General features: G+C 45.2%; 33 non-coding genes across 33 annotated transcripts; 27 read left to right on the forward strand and 6 right to left on the reverse strand.

Annotated features, from left to right (window-relative positions):
* Positions 1-35: 35 nt before the first annotated feature.
* trnae-cuc (transfer RNA glutamic acid (anticodon CUC)) lies at positions 36-107 on the reverse strand. Its single transcript has one exon. It is a non-coding gene; the product is annotated as a tRNA-Glu (tRNA).
* A 204-nt stretch (positions 108-311) lies between these two features.
* On the forward strand, positions 312-384 carry trnak-uuu (transfer RNA lysine (anticodon UUU)). The gene has a single exon. It is a non-coding gene; the product is annotated as a tRNA-Lys (tRNA).
* Positions 385-1,281: 897 nt separating this feature from the next.
* trnak-uuu (transfer RNA lysine (anticodon UUU)) lies at positions 1,282-1,354 on the forward strand. Its single transcript has one exon. It is a non-coding gene; the product is annotated as a tRNA-Lys (tRNA).
* Positions 1,355-1,828: 474 nt separating this feature from the next.
* On the forward strand, positions 1,829-1,915 carry trnay-gua (transfer RNA tyrosine (anticodon GUA)). Its single transcript is given in 2 exon segments — positions 1,829-1,865; positions 1,880-1,915. It is a non-coding gene; the product is annotated as a tRNA-Tyr (tRNA).
* A 62-nt stretch (positions 1,916-1,977) lies between these two features.
* Positions 1,978-2,049, reverse strand: trnae-cuc (transfer RNA glutamic acid (anticodon CUC)). The gene has a single exon. It is a non-coding gene; the product is annotated as a tRNA-Glu (tRNA).
* A 204-nt stretch (positions 2,050-2,253) lies between these two features.
* Positions 2,254-2,326, forward strand: trnak-uuu (transfer RNA lysine (anticodon UUU)). Its single transcript has one exon. It is a non-coding gene; the product is annotated as a tRNA-Lys (tRNA).
* A 473-nt stretch (positions 2,327-2,799) lies between these two features.
* trnay-gua (transfer RNA tyrosine (anticodon GUA)) lies at positions 2,800-2,886 on the forward strand. The gene is given in 2 exon segments: positions 2,800-2,836; positions 2,851-2,886. It is a non-coding gene; the product is annotated as a tRNA-Tyr (tRNA).
* Positions 2,887-3,224: 338 nt separating this feature from the next.
* On the forward strand, positions 3,225-3,297 carry trnak-uuu (transfer RNA lysine (anticodon UUU)). Its single transcript has one exon. It is a non-coding gene; the product is annotated as a tRNA-Lys (tRNA).
* Positions 3,298-3,769: 472 nt separating this feature from the next.
* On the forward strand, positions 3,770-3,856 carry trnay-gua (transfer RNA tyrosine (anticodon GUA)). The gene is given in 2 exon segments: positions 3,770-3,806; positions 3,821-3,856. It is a non-coding gene; the product is annotated as a tRNA-Tyr (tRNA).
* A 338-nt stretch (positions 3,857-4,194) lies between these two features.
* trnak-uuu (transfer RNA lysine (anticodon UUU)) lies at positions 4,195-4,267 on the forward strand. The gene has a single exon. It is a non-coding gene; the product is annotated as a tRNA-Lys (tRNA).
* A 472-nt stretch (positions 4,268-4,739) lies between these two features.
* Positions 4,740-4,826, forward strand: trnay-gua (transfer RNA tyrosine (anticodon GUA)). Its single transcript is given in 2 exon segments — positions 4,740-4,776; positions 4,791-4,826. It is a non-coding gene; the product is annotated as a tRNA-Tyr (tRNA).
* Positions 4,827-4,888: 62 nt separating this feature from the next.
* Positions 4,889-4,960, reverse strand: trnae-cuc (transfer RNA glutamic acid (anticodon CUC)). The gene has a single exon. It is a non-coding gene; the product is annotated as a tRNA-Glu (tRNA).
* Positions 4,961-5,164: 204 nt separating this feature from the next.
* On the forward strand, positions 5,165-5,237 carry trnak-uuu (transfer RNA lysine (anticodon UUU)). The gene has a single exon. It is a non-coding gene; the product is annotated as a tRNA-Lys (tRNA).
* Positions 5,238-5,708: 471 nt separating this feature from the next.
* trnay-gua (transfer RNA tyrosine (anticodon GUA)) lies at positions 5,709-5,795 on the forward strand. The gene is given in 2 exon segments: positions 5,709-5,745; positions 5,760-5,795. It is a non-coding gene; the product is annotated as a tRNA-Tyr (tRNA).
* A 338-nt stretch (positions 5,796-6,133) lies between these two features.
* trnak-uuu (transfer RNA lysine (anticodon UUU)) lies at positions 6,134-6,206 on the forward strand. Its single transcript has one exon. It is a non-coding gene; the product is annotated as a tRNA-Lys (tRNA).
* Positions 6,207-6,678: 472 nt separating this feature from the next.
* Positions 6,679-6,765, forward strand: trnay-gua (transfer RNA tyrosine (anticodon GUA)). Its single transcript is given in 2 exon segments — positions 6,679-6,715; positions 6,730-6,765. It is a non-coding gene; the product is annotated as a tRNA-Tyr (tRNA).
* Positions 6,766-6,827: 62 nt separating this feature from the next.
* trnae-cuc (transfer RNA glutamic acid (anticodon CUC)) lies at positions 6,828-6,899 on the reverse strand. The gene has a single exon. It is a non-coding gene; the product is annotated as a tRNA-Glu (tRNA).
* Positions 6,900-7,103: 204 nt separating this feature from the next.
* On the forward strand, positions 7,104-7,176 carry trnak-uuu (transfer RNA lysine (anticodon UUU)). The gene has a single exon. It is a non-coding gene; the product is annotated as a tRNA-Lys (tRNA).
* Positions 7,177-7,649: 473 nt separating this feature from the next.
* Positions 7,650-7,736, forward strand: trnay-gua (transfer RNA tyrosine (anticodon GUA)). The gene is given in 2 exon segments: positions 7,650-7,686; positions 7,701-7,736. It is a non-coding gene; the product is annotated as a tRNA-Tyr (tRNA).
* Positions 7,737-8,074: 338 nt separating this feature from the next.
* trnak-uuu (transfer RNA lysine (anticodon UUU)) lies at positions 8,075-8,147 on the forward strand. Its single transcript has one exon. It is a non-coding gene; the product is annotated as a tRNA-Lys (tRNA).
* Positions 8,148-8,620: 473 nt separating this feature from the next.
* trnay-gua (transfer RNA tyrosine (anticodon GUA)) lies at positions 8,621-8,707 on the forward strand. The gene is given in 2 exon segments: positions 8,621-8,657; positions 8,672-8,707. It is a non-coding gene; the product is annotated as a tRNA-Tyr (tRNA).
* Positions 8,708-9,045: 338 nt separating this feature from the next.
* On the forward strand, positions 9,046-9,118 carry trnak-uuu (transfer RNA lysine (anticodon UUU)). Its single transcript has one exon. It is a non-coding gene; the product is annotated as a tRNA-Lys (tRNA).
* A 472-nt stretch (positions 9,119-9,590) lies between these two features.
* On the forward strand, positions 9,591-9,677 carry trnay-gua (transfer RNA tyrosine (anticodon GUA)). The gene is given in 2 exon segments: positions 9,591-9,627; positions 9,642-9,677. It is a non-coding gene; the product is annotated as a tRNA-Tyr (tRNA).
* Positions 9,678-9,739: 62 nt separating this feature from the next.
* Positions 9,740-9,811, reverse strand: trnae-cuc (transfer RNA glutamic acid (anticodon CUC)). Its single transcript has one exon. It is a non-coding gene; the product is annotated as a tRNA-Glu (tRNA).
* Positions 9,812-10,560: 749 nt separating this feature from the next.
* On the forward strand, positions 10,561-10,647 carry trnay-gua (transfer RNA tyrosine (anticodon GUA)). Its single transcript is given in 2 exon segments — positions 10,561-10,597; positions 10,612-10,647. It is a non-coding gene; the product is annotated as a tRNA-Tyr (tRNA).
* A 338-nt stretch (positions 10,648-10,985) lies between these two features.
* trnak-uuu (transfer RNA lysine (anticodon UUU)) lies at positions 10,986-11,058 on the forward strand. Its single transcript has one exon. It is a non-coding gene; the product is annotated as a tRNA-Lys (tRNA).
* Positions 11,059-11,531: 473 nt separating this feature from the next.
* trnay-gua (transfer RNA tyrosine (anticodon GUA)) lies at positions 11,532-11,618 on the forward strand. The gene is given in 2 exon segments: positions 11,532-11,568; positions 11,583-11,618. It is a non-coding gene; the product is annotated as a tRNA-Tyr (tRNA).
* A 338-nt stretch (positions 11,619-11,956) lies between these two features.
* Positions 11,957-12,029, forward strand: trnak-uuu (transfer RNA lysine (anticodon UUU)). Its single transcript has one exon. It is a non-coding gene; the product is annotated as a tRNA-Lys (tRNA).
* A 473-nt stretch (positions 12,030-12,502) lies between these two features.
* Positions 12,503-12,589, forward strand: trnay-gua (transfer RNA tyrosine (anticodon GUA)). The gene is given in 2 exon segments: positions 12,503-12,539; positions 12,554-12,589. It is a non-coding gene; the product is annotated as a tRNA-Tyr (tRNA).
* A 338-nt stretch (positions 12,590-12,927) lies between these two features.
* Positions 12,928-13,000, forward strand: trnak-uuu (transfer RNA lysine (anticodon UUU)). The gene has a single exon. It is a non-coding gene; the product is annotated as a tRNA-Lys (tRNA).
* A 472-nt stretch (positions 13,001-13,472) lies between these two features.
* trnay-gua (transfer RNA tyrosine (anticodon GUA)) lies at positions 13,473-13,559 on the forward strand. The gene is given in 2 exon segments: positions 13,473-13,509; positions 13,524-13,559. It is a non-coding gene; the product is annotated as a tRNA-Tyr (tRNA).
* Positions 13,560-13,621: 62 nt separating this feature from the next.
* On the reverse strand, positions 13,622-13,693 carry trnae-cuc (transfer RNA glutamic acid (anticodon CUC)). The gene has a single exon. It is a non-coding gene; the product is annotated as a tRNA-Glu (tRNA).
* A 749-nt stretch (positions 13,694-14,442) lies between these two features.
* trnay-gua (transfer RNA tyrosine (anticodon GUA)) lies at positions 14,443-14,529 on the forward strand. Its single transcript is given in 2 exon segments — positions 14,443-14,479; positions 14,494-14,529. It is a non-coding gene; the product is annotated as a tRNA-Tyr (tRNA).
* Positions 14,530-14,666: the final 137 nt, after the last annotated feature.

The raw sequence follows: 14,666 nt of genomic DNA on the forward strand, positions 1-14,666 counted from the left end.
CCTTTAATGTCATGATGAGCAAAAAGTTTTCTGTTTTCCCTGACCGGGAATCGAACCCGGGCCGCGGCGGTGAGAGCGCCGAATCCTAGCCACTAGACCATCAGGGACAGCGATGTTATGCTAATGGATGAAGGCTTTTACATGAGTTCTGGCTGGCCGTTATTCATGAGTGAAGAAAGACCAGAATGTGGGTTATTCGTGACCACACCAGAACATGTGGACCTTTTTGTGTCAAGACTGTCAAATGCTTCCCATGTCAGAGGTCAAGAATATCTGGACATGTTCTGAATCACAGAGCAAGGCTAAACGTAGCCTGGATAGCTCAGTCGGTAGAGCATCAGACTTTTAATCTGAGGGTCCAGGGTTCAAGTCCCTGTTCAGGCGTTGAACTTTACATGACCGTCAGCTCTTGAGCACCGTTCACTCATCGTCAGGCAGACTTTTGGATTAAGCTGAACTTCCAGCTTTACATCTGCCTACCTGTGACTTCCTTGTCATTAATTATTTTGTCTATGTCCTTGTTAATGATGAAAAAAAAAACACCAATTAAAGCCACTCAGCCTTTCCTTTCTCTCTCTCTCTATGTGACATCACAATAGATTTTCTCAAAAAGCAATTCAAATTGTTCTAACCATTGGTGGGACCAACCCGTGGCCTTTTACCATCCACGTGTCCAAAATGCAGTACGCATGCCAATGTTGTTAACAGACATACGTGTTGGTAGCTCTACATGTCCAACTGGTACAGTGTGAGGTTTCCTCTTTGGTGGACCTTAAAGAGTTGAAAAAGCCACAACCGAACTGGTATCTTTGTCAACGTCCTTGTTTCTGGATCTATGCTGCATGTGCGTCAGAATCCTTCGGTAGCTCAGATGGTAGAGCGGAGGACTGTAGAGGTTAAAGCAGCAATCCTTAGGCCACCGGTTCAAATCCGTTTCGAAGGAAGCTTCTTTTTTTCCAGGATATTACTGCCTTTAATGTCATGATGAGCAAAAAGTTTTCTGTTTTCCCTGACCGGGAATCGAACCCTGGCCGCGGCGGTGAGAGCGCCGAATCCTAGCCACTAGACCATCAGGGACAGCGATGTTATGCTAATGGATGAAGGCTTTTACATGAGTTCTGGCTGGCCGTTATTCATGAGTGAAGAAAGACCAGAATGTGGGTTATTCGTGACCACACCAGAACATGTGGACCTTTTTGTGTCAAGACTGTCAAATGCTTCCCATGTCAGAGGTCAAGAATATCTGGACATGTTCTGAATCACAGAGCAAGGCTAAACGTAGCCTGGATAGCTCAGTCGGTAGAGCATCAGACTTTTAATCTGAGGGTCCAGGGTTCAAGTCCCTGTTCAGGCGTTGAACTTTACATGACCGTCAGCTCTTGAGCACCGTTCACTCATCGTCAGGCAGACTTTTGGATTAAGCTGAACTTCCAGCTTTACATCTGCCTACCTGTGACTTCCTTGTCATTAATTATTTTGTCTATGTCCTTGTTAATGATGAAAAAAAAAACACCAATTAAAGCCACTCAGCCTTTCCTTTCTCTCTCTCTCTCTATGTGACATCACAATAGATTTTCTCAAAAAGCAATTCAAATTGTTCTAACCATTGGTGGGACCAACCCGTGGCCTTTTACCATCCACGTGTCCAAAATGCAGTACGCATGCCAATGTTGTTAACAGACATACGTGTTGGTAGCTCTACATGTCCAACTGGTACAGTGTGAGGTTTCCTCTTTGGTGGACCTTAAAGAGTTGAAAAAGCCACAACCGAACTGGTATCTTTGTCAACGTCCTTGTTTCTGGATCTATGCTGCATGTGCGTCAGAATCCTTCGGTAGCTCAGATGGTAGAGCGGAGGACTGTAGAGGTTAAAGCAGCAATCCTTAGGCCACCGGTTCAAATCCGGTTCGAAGGAAGCTTCTTTTTTTCCAGGATATTACTGCCTTTAATGTCATGATGAGCAAAAAGTTTTCTGTTTTCCCTGACCGGGAATCGAACCCGGGCCGCGGCGGTGAGAGCGCCGAATCCTAGCCACTAGACCATCAGGGACAGCGATGTTATGCTAATGGATGAAGGCTTTTACATGAGTTCTGGCTGGCCGTTATTCATGAGTGAAGAAAGACCAGAATGTGGGTTATTCGTGACCACACCAGAACATGTGGACCTTTTTGTGTCAAGACTGTCAAATGCTTCCCATGTCAGAGGTCAAGAATATCTGGACATGTTCTGAATCACAGAGCAAGGCTAAACGTAGCCTGGATAGCTCAGTCGGTAGAGCATCAGACTTTTAATCTGAGGGTCCAGGGTTCAAGTCCCTGTTCAGGCGTTGAACTTTACATGACCGTCAGCTCTTGAGCACCGTTCACTCATCGTCAGGCAGACTTTTGGATTAAGCTGAACTTCCAGCTTTACATCTGCCTACCTGTGACTTCCTTGTCATTAATTATTTTGTCTATGTCCTTGTTAATGATGAAAAAAAAACACCAATTAAAGCCACTCAGCCTTTCCTTTCTCTCTCTCTCTCTATGTGACATCACAATAGATTTTCTCAAAAAGCAATTCAAATTGTTCTAACCATTGGTGGGACCAACCTGTGGCCTTTTACCATCCACGTGTCCAAAATGCAGTACGCATGCCAATGTTGTTAACAGACATACGTGTTGGTAGCTCTACATGTCCAACTGGTACAGTGTGAGGTTTCCTCTTTGGTGGACCTTAAAGAGTTGAAAAAGCCACAACCGAACTGGTATCTTTGTCAACGTCCTTGTTTCTGGATCTATGCTGCATGTGCGTCAGAATCCTTCGGTAGCTCAGATGGTAGAGCGGAGGACTGTAGAGGTTAAAGCAGCAATCCTTAGGCCACCGGTTCAAATCCGGTTCGAAGGAAGCTTCTTTTTTTCCAGGATATTACTGCCTTTAATGTCATGATGAGCAAAAAGTTTTCTGTTTTCCCTGACCGGGAATCGAACCCGGGCCGCGGTGGTGAGAGCGCCGAATCCTAGCCACTAGACCATCAGGGACAGCGATGTTACGCTAATGGATGAAGGCTTTTACATGAGTTCTGGCTGGCCGTTATTCATGAGTGAAGAAAGACCAGAATGTGGGTTATTCGTGACCACACCAGAACATGTGGACCTTTTTGTGTCAAGACTGTCAAATGCTTCCCATGTCAGAGGTCAAGAATATCTGGACATGTTCTGAATCACAGAGCAAGGCTAAATGTAGCCTGGATAGCTCAGTCGGTAGAGCATCAGACTTTTAATCTGAGGGTCCAGGGTTCAAGTCCCTGTTCAGGCGTTGAACTTTACATGACCGTCAGCTCTTGAGCACCGTTCACTCATCGTCAGGCAGGCTTTTGGATTAAGCTGAACTTCCAGCTTTACGTCTGCCTACCTGTGACTTCCTTGTCATTAATTATTTTGTCTATGTCCTTGTTAATGATGACAAAAAAAACAACAATTAAAGCCACTCAGCCTTTCCTTTCTCTCTCTCTCTATGTGACATCACAATAGATTTTCTCAAAAAGCAATTCAAATTGTTCTAACCATTGGTGGGACCAACCCGTGGCCTTTTACCATCCACGTGTCCAAAATGCAGTACGCATGCCAATGTTGTTAACAGACATACGTGTTGGTAGCTCTACATGTCCAACTGGTACAGTGTGAGGTTTCCTCTTTGGTGGACCTTAAAGAGTTGAAAAAGCCACAACCGAACTGGTATCTTTGTCAACGTCCTTGTTTCTGGATCTATGCTGCATGTGCGTCAGAATCCTTCGGTAGCTCAGATGGTAGAGCGGAGGACTGTAGAGGTTAAAGCAGCAATCCTTAGGCCACCGGTTCAAATCCGGTTCGAAGGAAGCTTCTTTTTTTCCAGGATATTACTGCCTTTAATGTCATGATGAGCAAAAAGTTTTCTGTTTTCCCTGACCGGGAATCGAACCCGGGCCGCGGTGGTGAGAGCGCCGAATGCTAGCCACTAGACCATCAGGGACAGCGATGTTATGCTAATGGATGAAGGCTTTTACATGAGTTCTGGCTGGCCGTTATTCATGAGTGAAGAAAGACCAGAATGTGGGTTATTCGTGACCACACCAGAACATGTGGACCTTTTTGTGTCAAGACTGTCAAATGCTTCCCATGTCAGAGGTCAAGAATATCTGGACATGTTCTGAATCACAGAGCAAGGCTAAATGTAGCCTGGATAGCTCAGTCGGTAGAGCATCAGACTTTTAATCTGAGGGTCCAGGGTTCAAGTCCCTGTTCAGGCGTTGAACTTTACATGACCGTCAGCTCTTGAGCACCGTTCACTCATCGTCAGGCAGGCTTTTGGATTAAGCTGAACTTCCAGCTTTACGTCTGCCTACCTGTGACTTCCTTGTCATTAATTATTTTGTCTATGTCCTTGTTAATGATGACAAAAAAAACAACAATTAAAGCCACTCAGCCTTTCCTTTCTCTCTCTCTCTATGTGACATCACAATAGATTTTCTCAAAAAGCAATTCAAATTGTTCTAACCATTGGTGGGACCAACCCGTGGCCTTTTACCATCCACGTGTCCAAAATGCAGTACGCATGCCAATGTTGTTAACAGACATACGTGTTGGTAGCTCTACATGTCCAACTGGTACAGTGTGAGGTTTCCTCTTTGGTGGACCTTAAAGAGTTGAAAAAGCCACAACCGAACTGGTATCTTTGTCAACGTCCTTGTTTCTGGATCTATGCTGCATGTGCGTCAGAATCCTTCGGTAGCTCAGATGGTAGAGCGGAGGACTGTAGAGGTTAAAGCAGCAATCCTTAGGCCACCGGTTCAAATCCGGTTCGAAGGAAGCTTCTTTTTTTCCAGGATATTACTGCCTTTAATGTCATGATGAGCAAAAAGTTTTCTGTTTTCCCTGACCGGGAATCGAACCCGGGCCGCGGCGGTGAGAGCGCCGAATCCTAGCCACTAGACCATCAGGGACAGCGATGTTATGCTAATGGATGAAGGCTTTTACATGAGTTCTGGCTGGCCGTTATTCATGAGTGAAGAAAGACCAGAATGTGGGTTATTCGTGACCACACCAGAACATGTGGACCTTTTTGTGTCAAGACTGTCAAATGCTTCCCATGTCAGAGGTCAAGAATATCTGGACATGTTCTGAATCACAGAGCAAGGCTAAACGTAGCCTGGATAGCTCAGTCGGTAGAGCATCAGACTTTTAATCTGAGGGTCCAGGGTTCAAGTCCCTGTTCAGGCGTTGAACTTTACATGACCGTCAGCTCTTGAGCACCGTTCACTCATCGTCAGGCAGACTTTTGGATTAAGCTGAACTTCCAGCTTTACATCTGCCTACCTGTGACTTCCTTGTCATTAATTATTTTGTCTATGTCCTTGTTAATGATGAAAAAAAAACAACAATTAAAGCCACTCAGCCTTTCCTTTCTCTCTCTCTCTATGTGACATCACAATAGATTTTCTCAAAAAGCAATTCAAATTGTTCTAACCATTGGTGGGACCAACCCGTGGCCTTTTACCATCCACGTGTCCAAAATGCAGTACGCATGCCAATGTTGTTAACAGACATACGTGTTGGTAGCTCTACATGTCCAACTGGTACAGTGTGAGGTTTCCTCTTTGGTGGACCTTAAAGAGTTGAAAAAGCCACAACCGAACTGGTATCTTTGTCAACGTCCTTGTTTCTGGATCTATGCTGCATGCGCGTCAGAATCCTTCGGTAGCTCAGATGGTAGAGCGGAGGACTGTAGAGGTTAAAGCAGCAATCCTTAGGCCACCGGTTCAAATCCGGTTCGAAGGAAGCTTCTTTTTTTCCAGGATATTACTGCCTTTAATGTCATGATGAGCAAAAAGTTTTCTGTTTTCCCTGACCGGGAATCGAACCCGGGCCGCGGTGGTGAGAGCGCCGAATCCTAGCCACTAGACCATCAGGGACAGCGATGTTATGCTAATGGATGAAGGCTTTTACATGAGTTCTGGCTGGCCGTTATTCATGAGTGAAGAAAGACCAGAATGTGGGTTATTCGTGACCACACCAGAACATGTGGACCTTTTTGTGTCAAGACTGTCAAATGCTTCCCATGTCAGAGGTCAAGAATATCTGGACATGTTCTGAATCACAGAGCAAGGCTAAATGTAGCCTGGATAGCTCAGTCGGTAGAGCATCAGACTTTTAATCTGAGGGTCCAGGGTTCAAGTCCCTGTTCAGGCGTTGAACTTTACATGACCGTCAGCTCTTGAGCACCGTTCACTCATCGTCAGGCAGGCTTTTGGATTAAGCTGAACTTCCAGCTTTACGTCTGCCTACCTGTGACTTCCTTGTCATTAATTATTTTGTCTATGTCCTTGTTAATGATGACAAAAAAAACAACAATTAAAGCCACTCAGCCTTTCCTTTCTCTCTCTCTCTATGTGACATCACAATAGATTTTCTCAAAAAGCAATTCAAATTGTTCTAACCATTGGTGGGACCAACCCGTGGCCTTTTACCATCCACGTGTCCAAAATGCAGTACGCATGCCAATGTTGTTAACAGACATACGTGTTGGTAGCTCTACATGTCCAACTGGTACAGTGTGAGGTTTCCTCTTTGGTGGACCTTAAAGAGTTGAAAAAGCCACAACCGAACTGGTATCTTTGTCAACGTCCTTGTTTCTGGATCTATGCTGCATGTGCGTCAGAATCCTTCGGTAGCTCAGATGGTAGAGCGGAGGACTGTAGAGGTTAAAGCAGCAATCCTTAGGCCACCGGTTCAAATCCGGTTCGAAGGAAGCTTCTTTTTTTCCAGGATATTACTGCCTTTAATGTCATGATGAGCAAAAAGTTTTCTGTTTTCCCTGACCGGGAATCGAACCCGGGCCGCGGCGGTGAGAGCGCCGAATCCTAGCCACTAGACCATCAGGGACAGCGATGTTATGCTAATGGATGAAGGCTTTTACATGAGTTCTGGCTGGCCGTTATTCATGAGTGAAGAAAGACCAGAATGTGGGTTATTCGTGACCACACCAGAACATGTGGACCTTTTTGTGTCAAGACTGTCAAATGCTTCCCATGTCAGAGGTCAAGAATATCTGGACATGTTCTGAATCACAGAGCAAGGCTAAACGTAGCCTGGATAGCTCAGTCGGTAGAGCATCAGACTTTTAATCTGAGGGTCCAGGGTTCAAGTCCCTGTTCAGGCGTTGAACTTTACATGACCGTCAGCTCTTGAGCACCGTTCACTCATCGTCAGGCAGACTTTTGGATTAAGCTGAACTTCCAGCTTTACATCTGCCTACCTGTGACTTCCTTGTCATTAATTATTTTGTCTATGTCCTTGTTAATGATGAAAAAAAAACACCAATTAAAGCCACTCAGCCTTTCCTTTCTCTCTCTCTCTCTATGTGACATCACAATAGATTTTCTCAAAAAGCAATTCAAATTGTTCTAACCATTGGTGGGACCAACCTGTGGCCTTTTACCATCCACGTGTCCAAAATGCAGTACGCATGCCAATGTTGTTAACAGACATACGTGTTGGTAGCTCTACATGTCCAACTGGTACAGTGTGAGGTTTCCTCTTTGGTGGACCTTAAAGAGTTGAAAAAGCCACAACCGAACTGGTATCTTTGTCAACGTCCTTGTTTCTGGATCTATGCTGCATGTGCGTCAGAATCCTTCGGTAGCTCAGATGGTAGAGCGGAGGACTGTAGAGGTTAAAGCAGCAATCCTTAGGCCACCGGTTCAAATCCGGTTCGAAGGAAGCTTCTTTTTTTCCAGGATATTACTGCCTTTAATGTCATGATGAGCAAAAAGTTTTCTGTTTTCCCTGACCGGGAATCGAACCCGGGCCGCGGTGGTGAGAGCGCCGAATCCTAGCCACTAGACCATCAGGGACAGCGATGTTACGCTAATGGATGAAGGCTTTTACATGAGTTCTGGCTGGCCGTTATTCATGAGTGAAGAAAGACCAGAATGTGGGTTATTCGTGACCACACCAGAACATGTGGACCTTTTTGTGTCAAGACTGTCAAATGCTTCCCATGTCAGAGGTCAAGAATATCTGGACATGTTCTGAATCACAGAGCAAGGCTAAATGTAGCCTGGATAGCTCAGTCGGTAGAGCATCAGACTTTTAATCTGAGGGTCCAGGGTTCAAGTCCCTGTTCAGGCGTTGAACTTTACATGACCGTCAGCTCTTGAGCACCGTTCACTCATCGTCAGGCAGGCTTTTGGATTAAGCTGAACTTCCAGCTTTACGTCTGCCTACCTGTGACTTCCTTGTCATTAATTATTTTGTCTATGTCCTTGTTAATGATGACAAAAAAAAACAACAATTAAAGCCACTCAGCCTTTCCTTTCTCTCTCTCTCTATGTGACATCACAATAGATTTTCTCAAAAAGCAATTCAAATTGTTCTAACCATTGGTGGGACCAACCCGTGGCCTTTTACCATCCACGTGTCCAAAATGCAGTACGCATGCCAATGTTGTTAACAGACATACGTGTTGGTAGCTCTACATGTCCAACTGGTACAGTGTGAGGTTTCCTCTTTGGTGGACCTTAAAGAGTTGAAAAAGCCACAACCGAACTGGTATCTTTGTCAACGTCCTTGTTTCTGGATCTATGCTGCATGTGCGTCAGAATCCTTCGGTAGCTCAGATGGTAGAGCGGAGGACTGTAGAGGTTAAAGCAGCAATCCTTAGGCCACCGGTTCAAATCCGGTTCGAAGGAAGCTTCTTTTTTTCCAGGATATTACTGCCTTTAATGTCATGATGAGCAAAAAGTTTTCTGTTTTCCCTGACCGGGAATCGAACCCGGGCCGCGGTGGTGAGAGCGCCGAATCCTAGCCACTAGACCATCAGGGACAGCGATGTTATGCTAATGGATGAAGGCTTTTACATGAGTTCTGGCTGGCCGTTATTCATGAGTGAAGAAAGACCAGAATGTGGGTTATTCGTGACCACACCAGAACATGTGGACCTTTTTGTGTCAAGACTGTCAAATGCTTCCCATGTCAGAGGTCAAGAATATCTGGACATGTTCTGAATCACAGAGCAAGGCTAAATGTAGCCTGGATAGCTCAGTCGGTAGAGCATCAGACTTTTAATCTGAGGGTCCAGGGTTCAAGTCCCTGTTCAGGCGTTGAACTTTACATGACCGTCAGCTCTTGAGCACCGTTCACTCATCGTCAGGCAGGCTTTTGGATTAAGCTGAACTTCCAGCTTTACGTCTGCCTACCTGTGACTTCCTTGTCATTAATTATTTTGTCTATGTCCTTGTTAATGATGACAAAAAAAACAACAATTAAAGCCACTCAGCCTTTCCTTTCTCTCTCTCTCTATGTGACATCACAATAGATTTTCTCAAAAAGCAATTCAAATTGTTCTAACCATTGGTGGGACCAACCCGTGGCCTTTTACCATCCACGTGTCCAAAATGCAGTACGCATGCCAATGTTGTTAACAGACATACGTGTTGGTAGCTCTACATGTCCAACTGGTACAGTGTGAGGTTTCCTCTTTGGTGGACCTTAAAGAGTTGAAAAAGCCACAACCGAACTGGTATCTTTGTCAACGTCCTTGTTTCTGGATCTATGCTGCATGTGCGTCAGAATCCTTCGGTAGCTCAGATGGTAGAGCGGAGGACTGTAGAGGTTAAAGCAGCAATCCTTAGGCCACCGGTTCAAATCCGGTTCGAAGGAAGCTTCTTTTTTTCCAGGATATTACTGCCTTTAATGTCATGATGAGCAAAAAGTTTTCTGTTTTCCCTGACCGGGAATCGAACCCGGGCCGCGGCGGTGAGAGCGCCGAATCCTAGCCACTAGACCATCAGGGACAGCGATGTTATGCTAATGGATGAAGGCTTTTACATGAGTTCTGGCTGGCCGTTATTCATGAGTGAAGAAAGACCAGAATGTGGGTTATTCGTGACCACACCAGAACATGTGGACCTTTTTGTGTCAAGACTGTCAAATGCTTCCCATGTCAGAGGTCAAGAATATCTGGACATGTTCTGAATCACAGAGCAAGGCTAAACGTAGCCTGGATAGCTCAGTCGGTAGAGCATCAGACTTTTAATCTGAGGGTCCAGGGTTCAAGTCCCTGATCAGGCGTTGAACTTTACATGACCGTCAGCTCTTGAGCACCGTTCACTCATCGTCAGGCAGACTTTTGGATTAAGCTGAACTTCCAGCTTTACATCTGCCTACCTGTGACTTCCTTGTCATTAATTATTTTGTCTATGTCCTTGTTAATGATGAAAAAAAAAACAACAATTAAAGCCACTCAGCCTTTCCTTTCTCTCTCTCTCTATGTGACATCACAATAGATTTTCTCAAAAAGCAATTCAAATTGTTCTAACCATTGGTGGGACCAACCCGTGGCCTTTTACCATCCACGTGTCCAAAATGCAGTACGCATGCCAATGTTGTTAACAGACATACGTGTTGGTAGCTCTACATGTCCAACTGGTACAGTGTGAGGTTTCCTCTTTGGTGGACCTTAAAGAGTTGAAAAAGCCACAACCGAACTGGTATCTTTGTCAACGTCCTTGTTTCTGGATCTATGCTGCATGTGCGTCAGAATCCTTCGGTAGCTCAGATGGTAGAGCGGAGGACTGTAGAGGTTAAAGCAGCAATCCTTAGGCCACCGGTTCAAATCCGGTTCGAAGGAAGCTTCTTTTTTTCCAGGATATTACTGCCTTTAATGTCATGATGAGCAAAAAGTTTTCTGTTTTCCCTGACCGGGAATCGAATCCGGGCCGCGGTGGTGAGAGCGCCGAATCCTAGCCACTAGACCATCAGGGACAGCGATGTTATGCTAATGGATGAAGGCTTTTACATGAGTTCTGGCTGGCCGTTATTCATGAGTGAAGAAAGACCAGAATGTGGGTTATTCGTGACCACACCAGAACATGTGGACCTTTTTGTGTCAAGACTGTCAAATGCTTCCCATGTCAGAGGTCAAGAATATCTGGACATGTTCTGAATCACAGAGCAAGGCTAAATGTAGCCTGGATAGCTCAGTCGGTAGAGCATCAGACTTTTAATCTGAGGGTCCAGGGTTCAAGTCCCTGTTCAGGCGTTGAACTTTACATGACCGTCAGCTCTTGAGCACCGTTCACTCATCGTCAGGCAGACTTTTGGATTAAGCTGAACTTCCAGCTTTACATCTGCCTACCTGTGACTTCCTTGTCATTAATTATTTTGTCTATGTCCTTGTTAATGATGAAAAAAAAACACCAATTAAAGCCACTCAGCCTTTCCTTTCTCTCTCTCTCTCTATGTGACATCACAATAGATTTTCTCAAAAAGCAATTCAAATTGTTCTAACCATTGGTGGGACCAACCTGTGGCCTTTTACCATCCACGTGTCCAAAATGCAGTACGCATGCCAATGTTGTTAACAGACATACGTGTTGGTAGCTCTACATGTCCAACTGGTACAGTGTGAGGTTTCCTCTTTGGTGGACCTTAAAGAGTTGAAAAAGCCACAACCGAACTGGTATCTTTGTCAACGTCCTTGTTTCTGGATCTATGCTGCATGTGCGTCAGAATCCTTCGGTAGCTCAGATGGTAGAGCGGAGGACTGTAGAGGTTAAAGCAGCAATCCTTAGGCCACCGGTTCAAATCCGGTTCGAAGGAAGCTTCTTTTTTTCCAGGATATTACTGCCTTTAATGTCATGATGAGCAAAAAGTTTTCTGTTTTCCCTGACCGGGAATCGAACCCGGGCCGCGGTGGTGAGAGCGCCGAATCCTAGCCACTAGACCATCAGGGACAGCGATGTTACGCTAATGGATGAAGGCTTTTACATGAGTTCTGGCTGGCCGTTATTCATGAGTGAAGAAAGACCAGAATGTGGGTTATTCGTGACCACACCAGAACATGTGGACCTTTTTGTGTCAAGACTGTCAAATGCTTCCCATGTCAGAGGTCAAGAATATCTGGACATGTTCTGAATCACAGAGCAAGGCTAAATGTAGCCTGGATAGCTCAGTCGGTAGAGCATCAGACTTTTAATCTGAGGGTCCAGGGTTCAAGTCCCTGTTCAGGCGTTGAACTTTACATGACCGTCAGCTCTTGAGCACCGTTCACTCATCGTCAGGCAGGCTTTTGGATTAAGCTGAACTTCCAGCTTTACGTCTGCCTACCTGTGACTTCCTTGTCATTAATTATTTTGTCTATGTCCTTGTTAATGATGACAAAAAAAAACAACAATTAAAGCCACTCAGCCTTTCCTTTCTCTCTCTCTCTATGTGACATCACAATAGATTTTCTCAAAAAGCAATTCAAATTGTTCTAACCATTGGTGGGACCAACCCGTGGCCTTTTACCATCCACGTGTCCAAAATGCAGTACGCATGCCAATGTTGTTAACAGACATACGTGTTGGTAGCTCTACATGTCCAACTGGTACAGTGTGAGGTTTCCTCTTTGGTGGACCTTAAAGAGTTGAAAAAGCCACAACCGAACTGGTATCTTTGTCAACGTCCTTGTTTCTGGATCTATGCTGCATGTGCGTCAGAATCCTTCGGTAGCTCAGATGGTAGAGCGGAGGACTGTAGAGGTTAAAGCAGCAATCCTTAGGCCACCGGTTCAAATCCGGTTCGAAGGAAGCTTCTTTTTTTCCAGGATATTACTGCCTTTAATGTCATGATGAGCAAAAAGTTTTCTGTTTTCCCTGACCGGGAATCGAACCCGGGCCGCGGTGGTGAGAGCGCCGAATCCTAGCCACTAGACCATCAGGGACAGCGATGTTATGCTAATGGATGAAGGCTTTTACATGAGTTCTGGCTGGCCGTTATTCATGAGTGAAGAAAGACCAGAATGTGGGTTATTCGTGACCACACCAGAACATGTGGACCTTTTTGTGTCAAGACTGTCAAATGCTTCCCATGTCAGAGGTCAAGAATATCTGGACATGTTCTGAATCACAGAGCAAGGCTAAATGTAGCCTGGATAGCTCAGTCGGTAGAGCATCAGACTTTTAATCTGAGGGTCCAGGGTTCAAGTCCCTGTTCAGGCGTTGAACTTTACATGACCGTCAGCTCTTGAGCACCGTTCACTCATCGTCAGGCAGGCTTTTGGATTAAGCTGAACTTCCAGCTTTACGTCTGCCTACCTGTGACTTCCTTGTCATTAATTATTTTGTCTATGTCCTTGTTAATGATGACAAAAAAAACAACAATTAAAGCCACTCAGCCTTTCCTTTCTCTCTCTCTCTATGTGACATCACAATAGATTTTCTCAAAAAGCAATTCAAATTGTTCTAACCATTGGTGGGACCAACCCGTGGCCTTTTACCATCCACGTGTCCAAAATGCAGTACGCATGCCAATGTTGTTAACAGACATACGTGTTGGTAGCTCTACATGTCCAACTGGTACAGTGTGAGGTTTCCTCTTTGGTGGACCTTAAAGAGTTGAAAAAGCCACAACCGAACTGGTATCTTTGTCAACGTCCTTGTTTCTGGATCTATGCTGCATGTGCGTCAGAATCCTTCGGTAGCTCAGATGGTAGAGCGGAGGACTGTAGAGGTTAAAGCAGCAATCCTTAGGCCACCGGTTCAAATCCGGTTCGAAGGAAGCTTCTTTTTTTCCAGGATATTACTGCCTTTAATGTCATGATGAGCAAAAAGTTTTCTGTTTTCCCTGACCGGGAATCGAACCCGGGCCGCGGCGGTGAGAGCGCCGAATCCTAGCCACTAGACCATCAGGGACAGCGATGTTATGCTAATGGATGAAGGCTTTTACATGAGTTCTGGCTGGCCGTTATTCATGAGTGAAGAAAGACCAGAATGTGGGTTATTCGTGACCACACCAGAACATGTGGACCTTTTTGTGTCAAGACTGTCAAATGCTTCCCATGTCAGAGGTCAAGAATATCTGGACATGTTCTGAATCACAGAGCAAGGCTAAACGTAGCCTGGATAGCTCAGTCGGTAGAGCATCAGACTTTTAATCTGAGGGTCCAGGGTTCAAGTCCCTGATCAGGCGTTGAACTTTACATGACCGTCAGCTCTTGAGCACCGTTCACTCATCGTCAGGCAGACTTTTGGATTAAGCTGAACTTCCAGCTTTACATCTGCCTACCTGTGACTTCCTTGTCATTAATTATTTTGTCTATGTCCTTGTTAATGATGAAAAAAAAAACAACAATTAAAGCCACTCAGCCTTTCCTTTCTCTCTCTCTCTATGTGACATCACAATAGATTTTCTCAAAAAGCAATTCAAATTGTTCTAACCATTGGTGGGACCAACCCGTGGCCTTTTACCATCCACGTGTCCAAAATGCAGTACGCATGCCAATGTTGTTAACAGACATACGTGTTGGTAGCTCTACATGTCCAACTGGTACAGTGTGAGGTTTCCTCTTTGGTGGACCTTAAAGAGTTGAAAAAGCCACAACCGAACTGGTATCTTTGTCAACGTCCTTGTTTCTGGATCTATGCTGCATGTGCGTCAGAATCCTTCGGTAGCTCAGATGGTAGAGCGGAGGACTGTAGAGGTTAAAGCAGCAATCCTTAGGCCACCGGTTCAAATCCGGTTCGAAGGAAGCTTCTTTTTTTCCAGGATATTACTGCCTTTAATGTCATGATGAGCAAAAAGTTTTCTGTTTTCCCTGACCGGGAATCGAACCCGGGCCGCGGTGGTGAGAGCGCCGAATCCTAGCCACTAGACCATCAGGGACAG

Source organism: Brachyhypopomus gauderio, unplaced genomic scaffold (genome assembly GCF_052324685.1).
Source record: "Brachyhypopomus gauderio isolate BG-103 unplaced genomic scaffold, BGAUD_0.2 sc94, whole genome shotgun sequence".
NCBI lineage: Eukaryota > Metazoa > Chordata > Actinopteri > Gymnotiformes > Hypopomidae > Brachyhypopomus > Brachyhypopomus gauderio.